This window comes from Piliocolobus tephrosceles, chromosome 19, assembly GCF_002776525.5.
Source record: "Piliocolobus tephrosceles isolate RC106 chromosome 19, ASM277652v3, whole genome shotgun sequence".
NCBI classification, from domain to species: Eukaryota; Metazoa; Chordata; class Mammalia; order Primates; family Cercopithecidae; genus Piliocolobus; species Piliocolobus tephrosceles.
In genome coordinates, this window is record NC_045452.1 from 62,355,513 (window position 1) to 62,380,930 (window position 25,418).

Sequence of the window (25,418 nt, forward strand, 5' to 3'; positions counted from 1 at the left end):
CTGGCACATAGTAGGCATTCAAGAAATACTTGTGATGGAAGACATGAATACTTATGAAGAAAATTACATTATGTTATTGATGAAAGCTAATACAAATATGCTGCTAAGAACAGACTCAGGGGTATCTGCTAGTAGGTAAGAATCGGAATTATACCCTGAGAGAACCTATGCATAATAATTTAAAAATGACTCACCAATAACTTTATATTCAGAAATGTGCTATGACTTTTAAAATATTTCCCCATTAAGCAACTGATTCTGAATCAGTAGAAGTTATAAAACATATTCATTAATGAAACAACAGAACATTTCTTTTTTCTTTATTAGAAAATGTATAAACGTGATCAAGGGTAGAGAGTACAACGAACCCTATATACCCATCATTGACATCAATAATCACCAGTGCTATGGCATACTCATTTTGTCTACCTACCCACTTTTCCTGGTGAAGTTTATTAAGGCAAATCCCCAAAATAGTCATTTAATTTCTAAATATTTCAGTGTGTTTCTTTAAAATATCAATAGGAATATTTTCTTGCACAACCACAACGATATTATCTCACTTAAGAAAATTTAACATTCAGGCAATATACAATACCTACTCCATATTCAGATTTCCTCTCTTATCTAAATTTATTTTTACAGTTGTTTTACTCAACTCAGGATCCAAATAAAGTCTACTCATTGTACTTTGTTATTATGAAAATAGAAATATGTTTTAAAAAGTGTATCTGTTCAATAATAGATCTCATAACTTATGTCTCTATACTAGATAGCTAAGAACATACAGATATTTTCCCTTCAATTTTAGTAATTACAAGCATGACAAAGTAAAGATAACTACACATTTTTTGAAATGCCTCCAATTAAGAAGTAGAAGTAGTATCCTCTCCCCCTTGAATATGCTTTGGAAAACTGAATATGGTAGAAATGATAGTGTGCCAATTTGGGGGCTCAGGACTTAAGAAACCAGAATCTCCCAGTTTTGTTTCTTAGAAGATTCTCTTTGCAAACTCTAAGTTACCATGCAAGACATCTTACTATGCTGAAAGCACAATTATGGAGAGGCCACAAATAGGGACTCCAGTTAAGAGTCCTAGCAACACCCAGTGCTCCAGTCATCCCAGTCAAGACATCAGGTATGTGAGTGAAGCTGTCTTGGGCCCTCCAAACAAGCCCATATGCCAGCTGAATAGCACCTGACGGCCTTAGTCAACACCGTAGGCATCAGAAGAATTGGCAACTGGGTCACTATATTCTTGACTTCCAGACTGTGAGGTATTATACAATGCTTGTTGTTTTAAAACGCAAAGTTCTGGGGTCATTTGTTAAGTGGCAATAGCTACCCAGAACCTAACAGAAAATATGCTTTTCTTAGAACTGCCTTGAAACTTCTAATTGTTCTTGAGTAACAATAGGTCATAATTCACCTATGCTCAAACTAAACATGTTTAATGGAACCCACTGATATAACCTAAGAATGTAATCATTTAGCCCTGCCATTTTTTTTACATCTGGAACAATCTCTCCCAAATCCTTAGTGTGGGGGGCGTGCATTGATAACTAGTTTAGTTAGCCACATCTTTTGCCAGTAATACTATAGATTTTCCTCTCCGCTTTCAAGGTCAATGGAACTGTATTTTAAATATACATTGGAAGAACAGCACAGAAACGCATCCAGACAAGGGTCAGAGAAAAATGGAGGAAAATAAATGAAAGTTACAGAGACATTAAATGTTTAATCGTTAGCTTCTAGGCTGCTTCATGCTACTTTAGGCCCTTATACAGGATTGTATGTGGCTCCTACTTTTAAAGCTTAACTAATTTCACCTTGTAAGGTTTTCAAATCTGTGAGGAAAAAAATAAGTTATTCTAAAATCATGCTTTCGAATGTTTTAAATATTTTTCCCATGAAGAGCTAGTACGAAGAGGTTAAAATGGAGAATTTTTTATGAAGTTTCATCCAGAAAGTGAGATTTCAAATCAAAGAGATTCTTCACAATGTGTACGTCTGTGTATTATATACTCAACTGAGAAAACACTCTGTTACTCTTAAGCATCCTCTGATGCTCTTCCAAACAGCATTTTTCAGTTTAGCATCTCTGGAAATATGAGCAAATGTCGAAATTTCCTTCCTAATTATCTCGTTAAGTTTTTTAAACCAAAAAAAAAAAAAAATAAATAAAGTTTTTCCTTGAACAATTGTGGTCAGTTTCTTTCTTGTTGGCACAAAAGAACATCACATGTAATATTTCTGTGAGATAACTTCGAGTCACAAATATCGTACATTGTGAGTCTTTTTCTTATAGTACTTATTCATAAGAAACTCTTTTGTTTTTCTTTTTCAGGTATTATTTTATAAATTTCCAACAGTTTTCCCCCTTTCCTTTATTCATTTGCATTTTAAACAACTTCATTTATAAATCTGGTGACCAAGCATAGGGAATGTAGCCAAAGCACATTGTATCTGGTTCTCTTTCAAAAAGACAAGAACATATTTCTTCTTAGAGTGATCAAAGGGACAGGGCAGTTGGCAAATTTCAGAGCATGATTATGGGTTAAACATTGTCCTGTTCTCTCAGTGGCCAACTGTTGAAATAATTCATTGACTAAGAAAGTCTCAGTTACTTTTTCTGGATAAGGTTTGTGTTTTAATTTTATCTGGAGAGTTAGAAAATGCAATTCTTTCCTATGGCTCACAAATAATGAATTTCAAATCTATATGTCAATGGCAGGATGAAAACATTGAAACATTTTCCAGGAACCAAATAGCTGGCATCTTGCTGGTGTATCCTTAGTTAGAAACCACAGCTGAAAACTCTGTGGTGATTCCTAACCAACAAGTGCTAACAGGTTTTTTCTCCAAATGTCCCCCATGAAAGGCAGATATAGGGCACTCCGTCACTGTCAATCCCTGCTTGCCTTCTAACAAAAGCATCTGGAAAGTACCAAGATAGCACCTGCAGCCAAGATTGTCACCGATCCAATTTATAGATTTTTTTTTAAACCTCCCAGTAAGCTTCCCAATGAGTCAGCTATATCCATCTTCAATAGGCAGGCAGCTGACTTTCTTCTTTTAGGTTTCTGGTAATATTTTACCTCCTTTTACAAATCAAGGACACATTCATTAACTAAGAGAAAAGAAAACAGTGCAACAGTGCCCTTTATTTAATTCAAATTTAGCTGTCTTTGCTTACAAAAAAAAAAAAAAGGAGTAGAGAGTAACAGTAGGTAGGCCTGGAACTGCTGTCCTATTGAAATTGATTTATAGTGGTTAGATAGCATTTAATGTATTCTATATATACTAAGGATTTTTAGTATTAGTGGCGTCACTAGGGATTTTGTTTAAGTAGCAAAGCATACCTAGGCTTTGAAGTTATGGGAGCAGCAAAATAAACTAGAAGAATGCATCCCTCAATACATTTTACAACAGAAAAATATCGAGAAGTTTTCACATGGTGACTCACTCACTCAGAGGTGAAAAGGTAGACGAGAACAAAGATATTAATTGCATTTAACCTGGACGAATGTCTTTGGAGTCAGAATGACCTAAAATCAAATCCTAGTACGCCCCATGGCAGTTGGTGTTGCCTGGCTTGTTACTGAACTTCTCTAAGCCTCACTTTCTTTATGTCTCTCTAGGAGATCAAAGAACACATTTCTCAGGGTGACTGTGAATATTTTATTACTGGTGTAAAACTAATACAGAGCAATGTATTTTACATGACTAACTCTGAATTTCAATAATGTAAACTTTTATTAAAAATAAAGTTATTTAACTGAACTGGAACTGACAACACCTTAATAAAAATTTAATAGGTAAAGTAAAAATGGGAGTTTCCTTACATGGCAACATTTCCCCAAACAGAACGTTTGTTAAGCTTAAATTGTCAAGTTATATAAAAAATATGCAGTTGGCTTGCTTATACTAAAATATAAAACCAAAACTTTAAAACTATTTCAAGATGATTGGGTTTCATCTGACTGTTAATGGAGCAATACAGCTACCATGGGGTGCTAATGTGAAGGCATAGGTAAGCTGTATCATGCCATGACAGATGTTTGTAATCAAACCAACTAACTGTAGCCTTCTAAATTTCCTGGACTTACTTTAGTTGAATCAAAAAAATTCAAGACCTTGTTAAATGTGTGAAGACTGTTTGGAATGATTATGAAGGAATAGCAAAGTGCAATGTAACCATGGTGTTAAAATTTGAATGAATTACAGCTCATGTGCTTGGATCTTTTGTATATTGGTATTTAAAATTGCAAGCAATGTTGTAAACTTTTTATAGAGTGTATAAAACATTCTGCTATATGATCTCAAGGTGGATGCTATCCAATTGTCTGACATGTTTCTTTCTGATTATTCTTAGGACTAAATTTATTGCACTTTAGCTTGATAAGATTATTCAAAACATGTATTAAATATCTGTGTGCATATATAGAAGCTCCTCTGAAGAAGTAAAATTCAACACTGGAGATGCCTATGATAAAATAATAATAACAATAACAGGAAAAGCAAAATACGAAAGAAATAGAGAATCTGATTTACAGAAATAAGTTTCTTTGTATTCAGTGTGCTACTTTGCAAGGGGAAGTGGCTGAACCTGTTTTTTTTTCAGGGAGCCAGTCACTACTAAAATAACTGTAAGTAGTAGATATATCTGGACTTTTAAACCTAGGAATCACTCTATGTGGCTTTAGCCACCAGCCCAGAAGAAATAATATGTAGGCATCACTCAATAGAAGCATACTCTACCCGTGCATTCTTATGTAATTATAATCCCTATTAGCATATTACTTTTCCCCAAAGCCAGAGTGGGATAAGAAACAGGGAAAGGGGAGGGGGATGACTAATGAACCATAAAAGTTCCTTTATGATTTAGTTAAATAAAATCTAATCTTACAATAAAAAAATAAAAATTTTCTAGATCTTTAGGAAAAACTGTCATTAAAACACATGGCTTAGAGTAACAATATGCAGCATGGGGGGTGGAAAGAGAAAATCACTGAGATCAAAAAGAACATGAGAATGAATTTTAAAATCTCATTAAGAAAAAGAAAGCAAGTGACTAGCGAAAGTACAGTTCATTGCTTTAAAAACTGTCACCAAATGAACCCGGCTTCTAAATCTGTCAATTTAGCCCCAAGATGTTGGGCCATTGTATAACAGTCCCCTGAAAGCAATAAAGACATTTTTTTAGAGATCAGAAAAAGAAATGAGTCTAAAGTAAATTTCTAAACATAGTAGAGATCTAACAGTGACAAGTTGAGTACCAAAAGTTTGATTTCAGCCAAAAGAAAATGAGTGATTTTTTCAAAGTTTTGACTCAGCAGTTAGAACCAAATAGTAATTGGGTTAACACAAAGCATATAAAATGTAATTGTAATACAAAGAAAACATTAACATAATGAGATGTGTACCCATTTTATTAATTTTGAAATTAGTAGGACTGTGGAACTATGAAGGTATTCTTGTATAAGATTATATTTATAGCTGTCTATAAAATGTAGATATAAATTCATCTGCTTCTGTGTAAGTAAGGAGGGATATTGGTAAAAGTGAATAAGAAAACCAGTTTTAGAAAATGTAGAAAATTGAATTAGAAAGAATGATCACTACTGGTGGTCACATACAACAATCAAGTGGAGAAAGAATTTAATCATGGGTAGCAAGATGAATTAGCTGTGTTAGAAAGAATGTGACTGTATAGACTCTAACTAATCCACTATCTTCAAAGATGAAACTCCTGAATAAACATTGTTATTTCAAATTCGATAATCAAAGGAACCAATTAATGAAGGAAATAATTAACTGGAGTGAATATCATGTGCACAGCTATTGATGGATGTGGCAGTGACAAAATAAGACAGTGGGGGAAAGAACCACTGTGGGATGGAGAAGGAGAAAGAAAGAAGGAGACTCCTGAATATCTGGAACATACGTCAGTGGACTCATTTGCAAGCTTAGTAAGCCTCAGAGGACTTTAGGCTCCCTAGTGAGTCATGGAAACAAGTACAAGTAATTGCTGCTTGAATACTTTTGTCTGATTAGTAGGTGTAACTGTTCTTGCTTTGCTATACAGAATCACCTGAGACTGGGTAACTTATAAAGGAAAGAGGTTTAATTGGCTCACGGTTCTGCAGGCTGTATAAGAAGTATGATGCTGGCATTTGCTGCTGGTGAGGACTTCAGGAAGCTTACAATTATGGCGGAAGGCAAAGGGGGAGCTGGGACATCACACGGTGGGCACAGGAACAAGGAGAGGGGGAGGCGCCTCACACTTTCAGGAGTCCACTGCTCTATCCATTGCGCGAAGGAGCCACCTGCCTCACACTTTTAAACCACTCACTCACAATCACAACCACAGCACCAAGCCACGAGGGATCTGCCCCCATAACCCAAACACCCACCAGATCCCACCTCCAACACTGGAAACCTATATTTCAACATGAGATTTGAGCAGGGACAAATATTCAAACTATATCAATAGGAAAGGTAGCTGACTATACTGAGGTATAACTGGGAAACTATCCTTTTGGTTGAACTGACTTGGTAACAGTAGCTTTGAATACTATAAAGTTGTAGTACTTGGAGAAGATACCATGTGGAGGAAGGTCAAAAGGAAGTCTCATTTATGAAACATTTAGATCAATTCCTAGTACATATTAGGTACTCGATGTCTAATTCCCTTCCCTTTTTATTATATATATTTATACACACACACACACACACACACACATATATTTAGTTCTAAGCAGTCACCTAATCTTATAACGCTCTAAATTCCGTCATCTAATACATGATTATAATGATGCTTATTTATGATGCTTTTTCCAGGAATCAAATATTTGGCCATTATTCAGGTACCTATATTCTAATTAGAAATCATAAGTGAAAATGTTTTGTGTTTCTCCTGGGAAAGATTTACTTTAAAGTTAGCATTGATTCTGTCGCATCTTTAAAGCGTCTTCTTGCCTTTTCAGGATTTTATATAATCCAAAGTGCAGACAAAAAAGGAATAATGACCTAAACAGCAAAATAGCATTTAAGCTTAGCTCCATTACATTACTTAAGGTTCCTCTAAGAATAATAGACACCAAAATAGTGCAAACTACCTCAACATTAAAGGATCATACAATATTCATGACCTCGGCTAAAATAATGCATAATGGAAGCGTTGAGCACTTTTTACACCAGTACACTTTCGGTTTGGCTGATAGCTTTTGAGCCATTGTTTATGCAAGTGTACCAACTTCGAAGGAGATAATGCATATTATTAAACCATTATCTGTGTATCTGCATAAGCTATCCACTTTTTAAAGGTCTAGTAGCCTTGGGCTTAGGCATTTCAATTAAATTAACCATTCTGAGTCCTCATCTATATAATTATTATCTGAAATATCAAAAACGAACAAAGTTAATTTGTTTTATTTTAAATTGTTCTTTTACTTTAAAAGCAAAGAAACCAACTGGGAAAAAGTCCGTTATCAACATCCTTGGGATTACTAGTTAACTAACAACCAGGGTATAGCTCTAGTCAGGTATAATGCCATCTGATATTAAACATATGAAAAGAAACTCACAAAATCATTTAATCCTTACTCCTCGAACTAATATATAACAAATGGAAGAAAGCAATAACAGAAGAAGCAGTCACAGTCAAATGCACTAAAACATGTTGCTAATACAAACTATGTCATTACAGAAATTGAATAATGATGACTGTTTTCTCCTTGAAATCATAAAACCATAGAATGAATTTCTATATTTGTCACAGAGTAAACCTCTTCAGTGGCCACAGAAATCCTGGAGCTTTAGACTGTGTTTTGTATAGACTCTAAAGTGTCAAATACATCTTGGTCTAGGTCCCACTTCTCAGTAGGGAAGACATAGAGAGGGTATGATCAGACTTTTATTTTTTAAATTTGAGGTAACCCACACCTCTCTGGACATTGGGTATTAAAATGGAGGCAGGAAAGGGAACTAAGAAGCAAGAGAATGGGCTCCATGACCAAACTGGCAGGATAAAGGACACTATAAATGGAGATGTTGATGATATTGACAACCAACAGTGCTTAGGGGGGAAAAAAAAAACAGTAGAGAGGAAAACAGTTGAGATAAGGTGTTTCAGGATCCAAATCTATGACTCTATGACTCTGGGCCTTCTCTCTCTGTTTGATTCAGTGTTTCTTATCAGGGTTAGGTTAGATCCTCTTTCGATTATAGTTAAATCTGACCAGGGCTAGGAAAATCAAGATTTTTTAAAAATATAGTGAATGTAACATCCATTGATAACTAATTTAGGGAGAGTGTTATATTCAGTTTATGCAAGCAAAAAGGTAGGCAAGATTGAGTAGATATAGCATATGAAGAGAAAGAAATTTAAGTAGAAATTGACAAATCACTTGTTAGGTTTATTCAGTATTCTATGTCAGGATGAGTTTAACTCTAGTAAATACTAGAATCACTGGCAATATTTTTTCTTCCATTCACAATTTGTATACAGAGTCATACACGTAACTTTTCAATGAAAGGGTAGTAAAACTGTGGTATATATGTCTGAATGAAGTGCCAAAATCCCTGACAAGATTATGCTCTTTAATCTTAAATTCTTCCTCCTTTTAATTTTACAAAATTAACATCAGACCCTGGATTTCCACAAGGGCTAAGTTTGTATTTGTTCAAGAAATCTCAAATTCGTAACTGTCAATGTGACATATACATGTTCATATAAAATGAAATCAAGCAATATTGAATTGTTTAAGTGATCCTTCAGAGGCTTAATGAGAAATACTGCTTGCCTGATAATGCTGAAGAATAGAATGTCAAAAACTCTTGGCTGAATTCAGTGAAATCATGGCAATGTGTTTATTATGCAATCTCATTTATCCTCTTCAGTGACTCTTTTTTGCAAAGTGACCCTTGTATTTATGATTGAGCAAAATTGTACATCACAAAATAGTGTGACTCTCCAGAGTCAAATATATTCTGAAGGTTCCAAACTTCAAATATGAAATAAATGAGTGCTGTGGTCCACTGTAAAACATTTACATTCCAGAGACTTTTTATAAAAGACCATTTTGCATTTCATAAATCAGTGAGTTTCCAATCAAATTAAATATCCTTTGGAAGACCTTATACCACATGGCAAAAAACAAAAAAATGTGTTTAAAAAAATTACTTCCTAAAAGGGAGGTGAAGAGAGTACTGATATTAGTACAATGTTTATTTAGATAATCTAATAAAATGATCTGGGTAGCATTGTTTTTGGCTTCTATATTCACAATTTTGTGCAGTGACACACACGTCTACATATAAGCATATAAACTGTGTTCTACATGTGGCATTCCACTGAAGTGATTTTTTAAAATATTTTTAACCACTCTATTGAAGTATAACTGACATTTAAATACTGCATATATTTAAAGCATATAGTGTGGTGTTTTGACATATGGATTTCTCTGTGACACCATCAGCACAATCAAGATAATGAACATACTCATCACTACCAAAAGTTTGCTCATGTGAAGTGATGTTTTTTATTGAATGTATCTTGAATGATTTTTCTGTATCAAAGATGATGCCTCTTTCCATATATATTCAGGATGAGGAAGGCATCTTAAGGTTATCTAGTATACTGCCACTTAGCAGGCTTATACCAATTATCCTGAGTAGTTAGCCATAATATCTTAAGCTATTAGAATTAAAAATAACACTTGACCCCCTTTCTCCCATCTAAACATTGAATCATAGCTGTACCCTTCCAAACAGTTATTTATCAAGTCACTGTTTTAACATATCCAGCCTGTTTTGAGGAAAATGCTCTACCCAGTGTCAGACGTCTGAGAGTCTGGGGCCCAGTCTTCATGTTGCCAGCCTTTGGACCCTTTTCCTCTTCTGATAAAGGAGTGTGCTAGAGAGACAACTACTAACATCTCATCTGGCTCTCTGATTTTATGAATATCTCAGTTCCTGAAAGCCGGAGAATCTATTCAAATCTTGCATTGTTCTTGCTGTTGGAAAATTCTTCCATGAGTGCAGCTAAAACTTACTCCTCTGAAATTTCAGCATCCACCCTGTGAGTTCTCTTTCTTAGTCTCCAGAGTCTCAGTTGGAATCTGAATCTTTACACTGCTCAGGAACAAGTTCTAAATTCTAACACCCTTTAAGAGCCAGGACATTCTTTATGTGTAACTTAATATTCTTTTGATGAAAGTGAAGTCAATCTTTGGCTCTCTTCTTAAAGAAGCTAAAACAAAAGGAGCCATCAAATACACTCTCTGCTGGATTGCCCAAACGATTATGTATGATGGAGTAAACTCCCATCAGTAGGCATGGAGATCACCTGGAATGTCCAGATGGTTCCTCAGAATGGGGGTTTTCAAAAGACCATTGCTAGACATATGTGTCTGGTTAGAATGTTTAACCTTCATGGTCTTTAATCATGTAGCATTATGTGAAATGCCACTGGCTGAATGGCTTGATGAAGTGTTTTGAGGCCATAGAGTTTCCAATCTCCTGACCACCACCAGAGGCCCTGCAGCTACTGGGAATGTGGTCCTTACAAGCTGAATGCCTCTCTATAGGTCTATGAGAAAAGAGGGCAGATGGGAGTCAGTCTTCACATTGTGTTGCATGGCCAAAAGGACTGCTGTGATCAAACAAATGAGAGAGAGAAGGGGAGTGAGAGAGAGAGAGAGAGAGAATCAACTGCTGGAGTAGGCAAGGAGTACCACTAGGACGAGAGAAATATCTGACCTATAGTCATTTGGTTTCTATTCTTTCCTTATTGTCATTAATCTAAGAGATTTTTTTTTAATTCTCTAAGGGCAAAAGTTGTATGAATATTATTTGTCGTAGATGTTCATTGCTCTACACATGGTAAGTGCTGGTGAAAACAATGCGAATGAAGTGCCAGAAGTTGTTTATTTTAAAGGCAACTGAATGATATTGGAAGCAAAGTAGCAGCAAAAGACATTAGAATCAACCTGTTCTGAGATCAGCTGGAGCAAGTGTCTGAACCCCTCCGAACTTCCATATTCTCATCTGTAAGTTGGAATAATATGAATTGTGGTCAGAATTAGAGGCCATATAAAGTCCTTATCATAGAGCTGGAAAGTTAGCAAACACTCAATAAATGATAGCTATTATTGATTATTTATTAGGATTACAAAGGTTATAACGTGCTTGTAGGGAATGTTGATAATGCTTTAACAGTAGGACTTGACCTAGGACCCATCTGTGTGTGTAATTGACCTGTCCCATATGTGGTAATGATTTGGCCCATTTTAGTATTTATCCATGTTACGTGAACTTTTTTTGGCTCAGATTTATTTTATTTTTTTTAAGTATTGGTTACCATACGTCCCTGTGATACTTCTGAGGAGCACCGAGCCTTGATGGAAACATCTCTTGCTTGCGTTTTAGAGTCCTGGTTCTGTCCAGATAGAAGCATATGAGCCTTCTCTTGCATTTATTTGGGGTCAGCATCTCTGTTGTTGTTGCTGAAACTCTGGAAAGAGAGCACTACATGGAGCTATGCTAGCCAATTTGGCAGCATGTGTTTTCAGCCCACTTGGCTGTGCACAATATTCTGTCTGAGTTTGGGAAGATCTGTCTGCTTTTTCCTTTTGTAGAGAGGCTATGAGAAATGAGGCAATGGATTTGCCTTATACAACAGCCTGGAAAAAAATAGGCCATGGCCTAACAAATAATGAGTTACATGGCCTCCTTCCAGAGAGTTCCTGGCTGGAGACTGCAGGACAGGTTGAGATGCCTTCTGATAGATTTTGCACTAATTGTCTACTTTCCTAAAAGAAGTTCTGTTTAAAACAAAAGGCGGTGGGGGTGGGACAGTGGATGAGAGGTGTGGATCTTTTAGAGCATGAGATCCTTTTACGAATAATCTATTTTATGCAGATTTCAAGGTCACAGGTCAAATTATGTATCCCAAAATGTTACACTAAACCAGATAATTCTCATATATGGCAGTAAAGGACGATAAGGTGTGCGTTTGACCTCACCCCAAATGTTTCTCATTTGGGACTGACCCAAACCTCTTCTTTGTCATAGAACATAAATGACCGTATGCTACCCTGTTTTGCTATGTTTATTTAGATAAAGCCCTTCGTCCTTATAGGGTCTGCCTGTTCCAGATTACTTGTGACAATCTTCTCTTTGCTGTTTTCTTTTTCAAACACTGAGGAAGGCTCAGGCATGAGCTGTAACTGGGTGTTTCTCTACCTGTACTCTGCCCAACTCTATGCACACACTGCCATTTTAATTGCTTTTCCCAGTGATGACTGAGTGATGCCTTCTATATTGGGCACTCTTTATCATTTTGGTTTAGAATTAGAGGAACAGGAGAGGCTGGAACATCATCGATCTTGACAGTCTGGTGATCTGATGAGTCAGCTCCTGCACCAAAAATATTGCTCTGAAAAATATATAGTCCCCTCACTCTCTGGCTAACGTGTAGAGTTTCCACATTTCCCATGCACTGTCCACTTAACTCCTTGACTGCCTATGTTAATCATGATGGCCATGGACCAAACCTCTTTTTCTTCATCTCAGAATAATGTTCCCCAGAGCTGCTTTTTATGGAGCTATTCATAGATAAGAGCAATAACGAGCCCAATGGCGTTGCTTCCTTTTCTGTATTCTGTGACATTCTCATCTCAGCCGACTGTGTCTGGCAGCCACACAATGAGGCCCTGCGTGTGTCAGAGAGATGGATGATATCTGCAGTGTCTGCATCTCAGCGCTGACTCTATGAGCTCCTGCTGAACCTTAGCTCGGGGATGTTAGATTCTGTGCCATTGAATTAGAAAAACAAACCTCCCCTTTCCGAGAAATGTCTTATTTTCTCCCAACACAAAATACCTTAATGGAAATAATGACACGCATTAGATATTTGATGGATTACACATTGTACTTTCATACTCAAAATTCCTGACTATAAGACTCTTTGTTTTTATCTTGTTACTCGAGTATTTTTTTTTTCAAAGCTGAAATAAAGAGGCTACTAGTACAGGTAGTAGTCTTTACACTTTTTTCTAGATATTTTTGCTTTCTTCAACTGAGTGAAATTGGAAAAAATAAATTACAAAGGATATTAATGAGCCCCTATTTCATTATCAGGGAAGTGGCCAGTTAATTTTGGGAAAAACTGCTCAGATCTAAATTGACTGGTTTTTGTTTCAGCGTGAAATCAGTTATGAACCATGCACGAATGAGCCACAGTGGTGTCTTTGGTAATGGATTATTAGTAAGAATCTCAGTGCTGCTGAGGCCACTCAAGCACATCTGAGAGAAGTGGTATCATGTGGGAGGTGGACCAAGGGACTAACAACAATGAGTACTTCTACCATCTGTTTTCTAGAGCCTACTCCATGGGCATGTAACCTGGGCCGTCGGGATTCCATGCTGCGATGAGCAGTTTAACGCTCTGTTGCTGTCATCTTGGCATTCTTAGTAATTTGTGAGCAAGAGGACCTGAATATTCATTCTGCACGGGGCCCAGCAAATTATGTAGCCAATCTTCGTGTTGAGCCTTTCTCTGTGTGTTGCAAATACTAATAAGATTCTAGAGGGATAACTTCCTCCTCAATTTTGACTGAGATAGGACAGGATCGATATCAGGAGTGATGTCAGGATGCTAGAATCTTCAGTCAGATCAAGGGTTTAAGAAAAGGTTTAGAGAGAAAAAAACATGTGAAGATATCTCCTAATTCCTCCTCCCTTTTGTATGAAAGATAAGAACTTAAGGTGGATGCAAATTACTGATAGTCATGACTGAGAAAGCTATCGTGGACTGTGGCTTAGATCTAAATTATATTTGGAAAGTCTAGAGCTAAGAGTGGGGCTAAAATAGGGAAATAAAAAGGAGGTGATCTAGTTTAATGGAACAAGGGATAATGCATGAGTCAGCTATGGGCCATCTGGAAGACAGCACTGGTATAGAATTATCTCAGGTCTTTCAAGGTCTATCTTGGGGCTGCTGAAGACATAAGGACACCCCAGGGAGAAAATGTTCAGCTTGTGGGTAGGAATTGAGGCAAGAATCTTGAGATGCTGGAATAGAGATGGATCTGCCTGGGATCCAGAGACATTGGCTAAAGAGTTCCCTGAAGCAACTGCCCTCGTCTGTTCGGGCTACTATAACAAGCTGTCATAGACTGGGTAGCTTAAACAACAAAGGATTGTTTCTCACAGTTTTGGGGGCTGTAAGTTAAAGATCAGGGTGACAGCATCTTCAGGCTTTTGGTGAGGGCTGGTTCTGTGGTTTGCATATAATCGTCTTCACACTACATCCTTACAGGGTGGAGAGAAAGCTCTGAGCTCTTCGTCCCTTTACAAGAACCCTAATCCCATCATGGGAGCTCTACCCTCACGACCTCATCTAAACCTAATTACCTCCCAAACGCCCCATTTCAAATACCAACACATGAGGGATTCGGATTCTGCATAGAATTTTGGTAATGTACAAACATTCAGTCTGTAGCAGCAATCCGGAGATCATCTGTAATCATCTGCCAGGCTCTTCCACCAAGAACTGCCAGCTTTAGCTATGTGCTAAAACCAGAAGGCATGAAGCCACGCAGGCAATTTCTCTTCATGCTCTCCCCGACTCTACTCCAGAAGTGCAGATGAGGACTGGGAGACAGTGTGAGCAGGTAGAGAAGAGGGAGCAGAGCCTTTGCAGCATTGTAAGTCCCAGCCTCAAACAGGTACCATCTGGTTGAGGGGTTACATGCATGTTCGGTCAGATTTAGGGTTTACATTATTAAATTTAACTGAACATTCTGATGACTGAACGAAGTGTGTGTTTTCAATGTAAAATAATAGTTAGGTTTCCTTTTTAACTAGTAATGAGAGCAGAAGCCAGGGAAGCTGCCTGAGTGTTCCCTCCAGGGACAGGAGATGTTTATATCCTCTCCCGCTATTTCATTAATGTTTTTTTTTTGATCACAGTGCACACACATCATGCTTGTTGACATATGGATCACATCTTTATTACCTATTTAATCTTCCCAAAGCTTTGCAGAAAATATTACTCAGTTTTTGGAAATGAGAAAAATAAGTATCAGCAATTTTGGAAATGAGAAAAATAAGTAACGTCTCTAAGTTTAAGAGAACTTAGCAAATTAATAAATAATAGTGCTAGAATTTGAAGTCAGGTTTATGTGTTTCTCAAGATTTGTTCTCTTAATCACTAGACTGATTCTCTCTCCTTAATTGGAAAAAATACCATGAAGTCCTTACTATATGCCAGGAATAATGCTAATGACTTCGCATATACTATATTAATATTCCTCAGATAAGCCATGAGTAGATTCTATTCTATTGTCTATAAGGGGAAACTGAAGCTTAGTTTCAGTAATTAGTCAGTAACTAACCTGAAACTACATGAGTAGCTTTTGTCAGCCTGACCCCAAAATGTATGCAATTCATTAAGAGAGAGACAGAAAAAGTGAAAGAGAGAGATTCTTACTAATTTCTTTCTTAAGTCAGATCTTTGTTAAAACAAACTGCATATAGAGGTCCTCCTAATTACTAGAACCAGTAGCAGGCACCGAAAACAAAACATAATCACTAGTTGGACATGTTCTCACCAATAGGTGGTCATAAATTGGGAAAAAGAAAACTAATCATCATGATAATCTTAGCCAATGATGAAGTGATTAACTGTGAGAGAAGGCTGCACTCTAGAGAAAAGACTACTCTCACTTGTTTCCAGGAAAACTCAGAGTAAGTCTTCATGGAAACGATGAGTCATTAATAATAGTTTTATTTAAATAGTTCAAAATCAAAAACAGAGCACCCAGGTTTGGGGTGGCGGTAAAAACAAAATAACAGAACTGGAAATAAATATAACCAGTAAAGGGAGAAGGCCAAGAAGGAGTCATCCTTTTAGGAAGAGTGCTGTTCATTCTAGAATAGTGAGACCCGTGTGGCTATAATATTTATACAGATACCTGAACTCAGGTTGATTGTATGTGCACAGGATGTGACAGGAATTAAGAGTTCATTACAGGTTCTTCATCAGGTGATTAAGCAATGAAAGCTGAGTTTTAGAAATAGTTGTCTGGGAATGGTATGCTGGCTAGACCAGAGTGCAAAAGAGAATAGAGCCAGTGAGTGACTGATATAGTTGTCCTGGTATAATATACCATCTCATATTACAAAATGGATTATTGGGATTTCTCAGTTTTCTTTCCTGAATGAAAGTAGAAATAAATAAGGGTAGGAGTAGTTATATATAGAATTATATATCTATCTTTCTGTCTGTCTAGCTAGCTAGCTAGCTAGCTATCATCTCCCTATCATCTATCTATTTCTACAACTCTGTATTTGTAAACATCTGTAAACTGTAAGAGAAGAGCTGAAATAATGTGAAGAGTGTTTATCATTGTTTATTCAACAATGCAAAGTATATGGTAAATTTCTAATATCTATAATCGTGTAAGGAAAATCATTATTGTAATACTGGGAAGCACGATGTGCTGGTAGAAATAGCAGTGATTTAAGTATCACAATAATGTGTTTTCTTTTTGAAGCATGATATTGCTATATGGAGAAAACTTTGTTTTTTCTTTTTGCTCAAAGTAAATCAGCACACAATTCCAGTTTGTTACTTGCTGTGCTTGTAGACACTGGAGTATTCAAGAAAAATCACATTAACATGCTGAACACTTACGGGTAGATGACTTGTGTTAAAATTCCCTAACATTCTTCCTGGAGTTGGAATGCTAAATTAAAACTTATTGTTGAACGCTTTGTTGAAAAGTGTCAGGATGCCATTGAACAAGGCAACACTGAGGCATGTAGGGGACTCTTCATTTGCCCACAATTTATTTTACATTATCTTGATAACAAGCTCTGATGTATTCTTTTTATATATATATACTTTAATTTCTGGGATACATGCACAGAACGTGCAGGTTTGTTACATAGGTATACACATACCATGGTGGTTTGCTGCACCCATCAACCCGTCAACTACATTAGGTATTTGTCCTAATGCTATTCCTCTCCTTTCCCCCTACCCCTTCGACAGGCCCCAGTGTGTGAGGTTCCCATCCCTGTGTCCATGTGTTTTCATTGTTCAACTCCCACTTATAAGTGAGAACATGTGGTGTTTGACTTTCTATTCCTGTGTTAGTTTGCTGAGAATAATGATTTCCAGCTTCATCCATATCTCTGCAAAGGACATGAACTCATCATGTTTTATGGCTGCATAATATTCCATGGTGTATATGTGCCACATTTTCTTTATCCAGTCTATCATTGATGGGCATTTGGGTTGGTTCCAAGTCTTTGCTATTATGAACAGTGCTACAGTAAACATACATGTGCATGTGTCTTTATAGTAGAATGATTTATAATCCTTTCGTTATATACCCAGTAATAGGATTGCTGGGTCAAATGGTATTTCTGGTTCTAGATCCTTGAGGAATCGTCACATTGTCTTCCACAATGTTTGAACTAATTTACACTCCCATCAACAATGTAAAAAAGCATTCCTATTTCACCACATCCTCTCCAGAATCCGTTGTTCCCTGACTTTTGAATGATCACCATACTGACTGGCATGAGATGGTGTCTCACCGTAGTTTTGATTTGCATTTCTCTAATGACCAGTGATGATGAACTTTTTTTCATATGTTTGTTGGTTGCATAGATGTCTTCTTTTGAGAAGTGTCTGTTCATGTCCTTCGTCCACTTTTTGATGGGGTTGTTTGCTTTTTAATCGTAAATTTGTTTAAGTTCTGTGTAGATTCTGGATATTAGCTTTTTGTCAGATGGATAGATTGCAAAAATTTTCTCCCATTCTGTAGGTTACCTGTTCACTCTGATGATATTTTCTTTTGCTGTGCAGAAGCTCTTTAGTTTAATTAGATCCCATTTGTCAATTATGGCTTTTGTTACCATTGCTTTTGGTGTTTTAGTAATGAAGTCTTTGCTCATGCCTATGTCCTGAATGGTATTGCCTAGGTTTTCTTCTAGGGTTTTTATGGCTTTAGGTCTTGTATTTAAGCCTTTAATTCATCTTGAATTAATTATTGTATAAGGTGTAAGGAAGCGGCCAAGTTTCAGTTTTCTACATATAGCCAGCTAGTTTTCCCAATACCATTTATTAAAAAAGGAATCCTTTCCTCATTGCTTGTTTTTGTCAGGTTTATCAAAGATCAGATGGTTGTAGATGTGTGGTTTTATTTCTGAGGCCTCTGTTGTGTTCCATTGGTCTATATATCTGTTTTGGTACCAGTATCATCCTGTTTTGATTACTGTAAACTTGTGGTATATTTTGAAATCAAGTAGCCTGATGCCTCCAGCTTTGTTCTTTTTGCTCAGAATAGTCTTGGCTATATGGGCTCTTTTTTGGTTCCATATGAAATTTGAAGTAGTTTTTTTTCTAATCCTGTGAAGAAATTCAATGGTAGCTTGATGGGAAGAGCATTGAACATATAAATTACTTTGGGTAGTATGGCCATTTTTACAATATTTATTCTTCCTATAAATATTGTAAAAATATTTATATTTTTATAAAGCATGGAATGTTTTCCCATTTGTTTGTGTCCTCTCTTATTTCCTTGAGCAGTGGTTTATAGTTCTCCTTGAGGAGGTCCTTCACATCCCTTTAAGTTGTATTCCTAGGTATTTAATTCTCTTTGTAGCAATTGTGAATGGGAGTTCACTCATGATTTGGCTCTCTGTTTGTCTATTATTGTATAGGAATGCTTGTGATTTTTGCGCCTTGATTTTGTATCCTGAGACTTTGCTGCAATTTCTTATCAACTTAAGGAGACTTGGGGCTGAGATAATGGGATTTTCTAAATATACAATCATGTCATCTGCAAACAGACAATTTGACTTCCTTTCTTCCTATTTGAATACCCTTTATTTCTTTCTCTTGGCTTATTGCCCTGGCCAGAACTTCCAATACTGTGTTGAATAGGAGTGGTGAGAGAGGGCATCCTTGTCTTGTGCCGGTTTTCAAAGGGAATGCTTCCAGCTTTTGCACATTCAGTATGATATTGGCTGTGGGTTTGTCATAAATAGATCTTAGTTTTTTGAGATACGTTCCATCAATACCTAGTTTATTGAGAGTTTTTAGCATGAAGGGTGTTGAATTTTATCAAAGGCCTTTCTGCATCTATTGAGGTAATCATGTGATTTTTGTCACTGGTTCTGTTTATGTGATGGATTACATTTATTGATTTGTGATGTTTAAATAGCCTTGCATTCCAGGGATGAAACCAACTGGATGGTGGTAGATAAGCATTCTGATGTGCTGCTGGATTTGGTTTGCCAGTGTTTTATTGAGGATTTTCTCATTAACGTTCATCAGGGATATTGGCCTTAAATTTTCTTTTTTTGTTATGTCTCTGCCAGGTTTTGGCATCAGGATGATGCTGGCCTCATAAAATGAGTTAGGGAGGAGTTCCTCGTTTTCTGTTGTTTGTAATAGTTTCAGAAGGAATGGTACCAGCTCCTCTTTGTACCTCTGGTAGAATTTGGCTGTGAATCTGTCTGGTCCTGGGCTTTTTTTGGTTGGTAGGCTATTAATTAGTGCCTCAATTTCAAACTTGTTTTTGGTCTCTTGAGGGATTTGACTTCTTCCTGATTTAGTCTTGGGAGGGTGTATGTGACCAGGAATATATCCATTTCTTCTAGATTTTCTGAATTATTTGTATAGAGGTGTTTGTAATATTCTCTGATGGTAGTTTGTATTTCTGTGGGATCAGTGGTGATATCCCCTTCATCATTTTTTATTGTGTCTATTTGATTCTTCTCTCTTTTCTTCTTTATTAGTCTGGCCAGTGGTTTATCTATTTTGTTAATCTTTTCAAAAAACCAACTCCTGATTCATTGGTTTTTCATGTCTCTATCTCCTTCAGTTCTGCTCTGATCTTTGTTATTTATCTTCTGCTAGCCTTTGAATTTGTTTGCTTTTGTTTCTCTAGTTTTTTTTTTTTTAAATTGTGATGTTATGGTGTCAATTTTAGATCTTTCTGGCTTTCTCCTGTTTGTGTTTAGTGCTATAAATTTCCCTCTAAACACTGCATTAGCTGTGTTCCAGAGATTCTGGTACATTGTGACTTTGTTCTCATTGGTTTCAAAGAACTTATTTATTTCTGCCTTAATTTCATTATTTACCCAGTAGTCATTCAGGAGCAGGCTGTTCAGTTTCCATGTAGTTGTGCAGGTTTGAGTGAATTTCTTAATCCTGAGGTCTAGTTCGATTGCACTCTGGTCTGAGAGACTGTTTTCTATGATTTCTATTCTTTTGGATTTGCTGAGGAGGGTTTTACTTACAATTATGTGATCAATTTTAGAATAACTGCAATGTGATGCTGAGAAGAATGTATATTCTGTTGATTTGGTTTGGAGAGTTCTGTAGATATCTATTAAGTCTGCTTGGTTCAAAGCTGAGTTCTAGTCTTGAATATCCTTGTTAATTTTCTATCTTGTTGATCTGCCTAATATTGGCAGTGGGGTGTTAAATTATCCCACTATTATTGTGTGGGAGTCTAAGTCTCTTTGTAGATCTCTAACAACTTGCTTTGTGTATTTGGGCACTCCTGTATGGGGTGCATATGTATTTAGGATAGTTAGCTCTTCTTGTTGCATTGATCTCTTTAACAATATGTAATGCTCATCTTTGTCTTTTTTTATCTTTGCTGGTTTACAGTCTGTTTTATCAGAGACTAGGATTGCAATCCCTGCTTTTATTTTTTTATTTTATTTTTTATTTTTTTGCTTTCCATTTGCTTGGAAAATATTCCTTCATCCCTTTATTTTGAGCCTATGTGTGTCTGCACATGAGATAGTTCTCCTGAATACAGCACACTGATGGGTCTTTACTCTTTATCCAATTTTCCCGTCCGTGTCTTTTAATTGGGGCATTTAGCCCATTTACACTAAAGATTAATATTGTTATGTGTGAATTTGATCCTGTCATTATGATGCTAGCTGGTTATTTTGCCTATTTCTTGATGCAGTTTCTTCATAGTGTCAATAGTCTTTACAGTTTGGTATGTTTTTGCAGGGGCTGCTACAAGTTTTTCCTTTGCATATTTAGTGCTTTCTTCAGGAGCTCTTGTAAGACAAGCCTGGTGTAGACAAAATCTCTCAGCATTTGCTTATCTGCAAATATTTCTTTCTCCTTTGCTTAGGAAGCTTAGTTTGATTGGATGTGAAATTCTGGATTGAAAATTCTGTTCTTTAAGAATGTTGAATATTGGCCCCCACTCTCTTCTGGCTTGTAGGGTTTCTGCAGAGAGATCTGCTATTAGTCTGATGGGCTTCCTTTTGAGGGTAACCTGACCTTTCTCTCTGGCTGCCCTTAGCATTTTTTCCTTCATATTAACCTTGGTAAATCTGATGATTATATGTCTTGGGATTGCACTTCTCAAGAAGTATCTTTGTGGTGTTCTCTGTATATCCTGAATTTGAATGTTGGCCTGTGCTGCTAGGCTGGGGAAGTTCTCCTGGATAATATTCTGATGAGTGTTTTCCAACTTGGTTCCATTTTCCCCGTCACTTTCTGGTACATCAATCAATCATAGATTTGGTTTTTTCACATAGTCCCATATTTCTTGCAGGCTTTGTTTGTTCCTTTGAATTCTTTTTTCTCTAATCATGTCTTCACACTTTATTTCGTGAAGTTGATCTTCAATCTCTGATATCCTTTCTTCTGCTTGATTGATTCAGCTATTGATACTTGTGTATGCTTCATGAAGTTCTTGTGCTGTGTTTTTCAGCTCCATTAGGTCATTTATGTTTTTCTATAAACTGGTTATTCTAGCTAGTGATTCGTCTAACCTTTTTTCCAAGTTCTTAGTTTCCTTGCATTGGGTTAGAACACGCTCCTTTAGCTCAGAGGAGTTTGTTATTACCCACCTTCTGAAGCCTACTTCTGTGAATTCACCTCTATCCAGTTTTGTTCCCTTGTTGGTGAGGAGTTATATCCTTTGGAGAAGAAGAGATCTTCTGGTTTTTGGAATTTTCAGCCTTTTTGCACTGGGTTTTCCTCATCTCTGTAGATTTATCTTCCTTTTGTCTTTGATGTTGGTGACTTTCACATGGGGTTTCTGTGTGTACATCCTTTTTGTTGATGTTGATGCTATTCCTTTCTGTTTGTTAGTTTTCTTTCTAACAGTTAGGCCCCTCTGCTGCAGATCTGCTGGAGTTTGCTGGAGGTCCACTCCAGACCCTGTTTGCCTGGGTATCACTAGCGGAGGCTGCAGAACAGCAAAGATTGCTGCCTGTTCCTTCCTCTGGAAGCTTTGTCCCAGAGGGGCATTTGTCAGATGCCAACCGGAGCTCTCCTGTATGAAGTGTCTGTCAACCCCTGCTAGGAGTTGTTTCCCAGTTAGGAGGCACAAGGGCCAGGGACCCACTTGGGGAGGTAGTCTGTCCCTTAGCAGAGCTCCAGCACTGTGCTAGGAGATCTGCTGCTCGTTTCAGAGCCAGCAGGCAGGAACATTTAAGTCTGCTGAAGCTGTGCCCACAGACACTCTTTCTCCCAGGTGCTCTGTCCCAGGGAGATGGGAGTTTTATCTATAAGCCCCTGACAGGGACTGCTGCCTTTTTCTCAGAGTTGCCCTGCCCAGAGAGGAGGAATCTAGAGAGGTAATGTGGCTACTGTGGCTTTGCAGAGCTGGGGTGGGCTCCACCCAACTTGAACTTCCCAGGGGCTTTGTTTACACTGTGAGGGGAATACCTCCTACTCAAGCCTCAGTGATAGGGGATGCCCCTTTCCCCACCAAGCTCAAGCATCCCCGGTGGACTTCAGACTGCTGTGCTGGCAATGAGAATTTCAAGGCAGTGGATCTTAGCTTGCTGGGCTACATGGGTGTGGGATCCTCTGAGCAAGACCACTTGGCTCCCTGTCTTCAGCCCCCTTTTCAGGGGAGTGAATAGTTCTGTTTTGCCAGCATTCCAGGTGCCATTGGGGTGTGACAAAATACTCCTGCAGCTAGCTCAGTGTCTGCCCCAATGGCAGCCCAGTTTTGTGCTTGAAACCCAGGTCCCTTGTGGTGTATGCACCCAAGTGAATATCCTGGTCTGTGAGTTGTGAAGACTGTGGGAAAAGCCTAGTATATGGGCTGGAATGCTATGTTCCTCACGCACAGTCCCTCAGAGCTTCCCTTGGCTATGGAGGGAGTTCCCCGACCCCTTGTGCTTCCCAGGTGAGGCGACACCTCTCCCTGCTTCAGCTCGCCCTCCATGGGCTTCACTCACTGTCTACCCAGTCCCAGTGAGATGAGCCAGGTGCCCCAGTTGGAAATGCAGAAATCACCTGCCTTCTGCATTGATCTCGCTGGGAGCTGCAGACCTGAGCTGTTCCTATTTGGCCATCTTGACATCCAGGCTCTGATGTATTCTTGAGGGAACAGAGGGGTCCTGAAGGGGAGGTTGGTGAGTCATTGATGTGGTTCATTTCCAGATCTCTTACTGGCAATATCCATATCATGGTTTCTATTTGAAGTGTTGGCAATGGAGAAAATGTAACAAGAATGGCTATGATGGATTGGCCCATAAAGCTTGAATCACCCTTTCCTTTCACATCTACTTATCTAGTGTGTCTCTGACTTGAAACAGAATCAACTCAGAAGGGGCAAAGTCAGGTTACCTAGGATCCTAGACAAATTTCTTTTAACTTTGGCTTATTCCTTTGAATGATTTCTTAAAAATTGACCTTTTTGTTGAGGCGTTTTCTAGAACAGTAGGATGTCTTATTGAAGCATGCCTGTTGAGAGTCTTTGAATGCCTTTTTTTTTTTTTTTTCCCCACAGCTGCACAAGTCTACTTTGGATTTTGACCACAAAAAACAATGTAATATTATTTTTATTCATTTCTGGGATGTTTAATTTCCATTCTCATGAATTATAATTTATTCAAAGTAATGCAACAGAAATATATTTTTAGAATTAGATGTGATTTTTTACTTCCCCCTTTCAAAAACACATTTTTCTTTGTTTCTGTGCAAGTTATCAGTCTGTTACATCCTTGGGGATATAATGGACACATGGCTGATTTCTTCAAGGAAGTGTATCTGAAACAAATATATGCTGCCTTTGCAAACCTGCTCCTGAATTTATAGTAGACACAGTCAATGATTGGTTAAAATCAGAGAGTCTTTAGGAATATCACACATCGTATTTCACAGGCAGTTTTGTTTATATTGAAATGATGAATCTCTATGAAAACCTAATTTTCTAAATCATTTTGTTCAAAATGTTGGATCTCCAAACTCTTACCTTGTTCATATTTTGTTTTTCTTTTTCTTTCCAAGTTGACATGAATCAAGATTATTGAAATAAGTACTGTTTGAGAAATCTACCAGTGCAAATAAGTGTGTAAATGCTCTCTAAGCAACTGTTGTGAAGAGAAAAGAATAAGTGGAAGAGAATGAAGTGATTAAAGCATAAATAATTTTTCTTATGAGAAGCCACATTAGAAGAAATCCCAGGCCTAATACTTTTTTGACGATAAAACTGTTGTCACTATCTCAAGTCATTCTTTGTACCTCAGAATAATTATGTCACTGTCAGTAACTTGTTATGCCACAGAAATGCTCCATCTTTTTTTTATAATTATTCTTGAGCCAAACAGAAATTATCTAAAAAGTTAAAAGAATCAATGCTAATAGCATTCTGTAATCTAATTCTCTTCCTGTCATACATTCCCCACATTTTTTCATATTCTAATATCATTCTCCTTTCAAGATTATTGCTGATGTAATATTTGTCATTAATAATAGTCATTAGAAGTGGCTAATTATATGACTCTTTACATAGGAGAAAAAAAATCCTGGATCACCTAAAATTTTAATGGCAGAGATAAAACAACTTTAAAAATTATGTTCAAGTTAAGATGAGTCATTCTATTATTATGAGATTCGATACTACATATGTAAAGTACTTTATAATTATCCAGAATTATATGTGTATGTATTATGTATACAAAGATACTGTTTTATAGAAATATTTAATAAATATGTATTGATTATCCACCATATCCTCATCCTGTGCTTGGCAGTGGGCATATAACGATGAATATGAAAAATTCCTCTGACTCTTGTGGTCCCCTTAACCCTACTCACAAGACAAGCAGGAATAGTGTTATGAACGGAGGCCCAGAGATCAAATGGCTTGCCCAGACTTTAGAACTGAGGCATTCTTGTCCCCAGCTCCTAGTTATATTCAACCCAACATTTATATCTCCTAAATTGTGTTCCACCATGGATATTCCACAAAAATAACATTGTATTGCCAAACGTTGGAAACATTTTAAACTTTATCTTCTTCTGGAAAATTCAAAACACACTTTAGCACATTAAACATTCCTAGAAGTATGTCAATAGAGAATTGTTTAATTTAGTGAGTTCTAAACTACT